The sequence below is a fragment of the Nannospalax galili genome, unplaced genomic scaffold, assembly GCF_000622305.1.
Source record: "Nannospalax galili isolate Female #2095 unplaced genomic scaffold, S.galili_v1.0 scaffold1827, whole genome shotgun sequence".
NCBI classification, from domain to species: domain Eukaryota; kingdom Metazoa; phylum Chordata; class Mammalia; order Rodentia; family Spalacidae; genus Nannospalax; species Nannospalax galili.
This window is the reverse complement of record NW_008355785.1, coordinates 146267-147082: the sequence shown is the minus strand read 5'-3', so window position 1 is coordinate 147082 and position 816 is coordinate 146267. Positions and strand designations below refer to the sequence as shown.

At 61.6% G+C, this 816-nt stretch overlaps 1 protein-coding gene across 3 annotated transcripts in view; it reads right to left on the bottom strand.

Annotated features, from left to right (window-relative positions):
- Window positions 1–591, bottom strand: part of Spaca6 (sperm acrosome associated 6) — a 16049-nt gene extending 15458 nt beyond the window's left edge. For all 3 annotated transcript variants that reach the window (XM_029556252.1, XM_029556249.1, XM_029556250.1), the window contains exon 1: window positions 301–591. The gene's annotated coding sequence lies outside the window, so the exon portion shown is untranslated. The remainder of the gene's footprint in view (window positions 1–300) is intronic.
- Between the last annotated feature and the right edge of the window lie 225 nt (window positions 592–816).

Below are 816 nucleotides of genomic sequence, written 5' to 3'. Positions count from 1 at the left end.
CCCCACCTCTCTCCCCTCTCTCCTCTTTGCACCCTCCCCAACCAGGGTCTGCGTTCCCACCCCCCTCCTCTGTTCTCCCTGCGCCTCCCTCCCTCTCCCCCTCCCCCCCACCTCTCTCCCCTCTCTCCTCTTTGCACCCTCCCCAACCAGGGTCTGCGTTCCCACCCCCCTCCTCTGTTCTCCCTGCCTGCCTCCCTCCCTCTCCCTGCACTCTGGTCCTCCCCCTCCCTCAAAGGTGAATCAGACCCCAGATCTACACCCTAGCAACCCCGAGCTCACAGTCGGATGGAAGAGACAGACCTTGCCGCAGACTGTCCCAATCCAGGGGTGATGGGGTGTGACAGAGGCATGAGCGATCCCAGGGTAGATGGGAACCCACTCAGCTGCAGGCTGCCGAGTACCCAGAGAAAGGCGTGGTTGCTGCCGCGATCTCGGATTAGCCCAAGTTAGACCTGAATTATTGACAGGGCAGCAGTAAGGGCGGTCCAGGCCGAGGGCACAGCTAGGCTAGGGCCCAAAGACAGGAAACCAAGGTGATTCGGGAGGGCAACAAAGCGGTCCAGTCTGATTAGAGCCTTAGGGGCCCAGAGCCAGGAGGAGGCTGGGGTGAGTGGGCGGGCCCTTCTCTGGCTTGTTCAAGGCCAAGCTTCAGTGTAGTTGTCTGAGGGTGACTGCGGGCCTTGGAGGGTTGCAAGGGGAGGGTCAGATCTGAATGTCCGATTTTCTGGGACTTTGGGTGAGGTGGGGCGGGGCGGGGGGGGGCGGTGAACATTGAGGAGGATGCCTTCTCCCTCCAGTGTAGAATGTCAGGAGGGT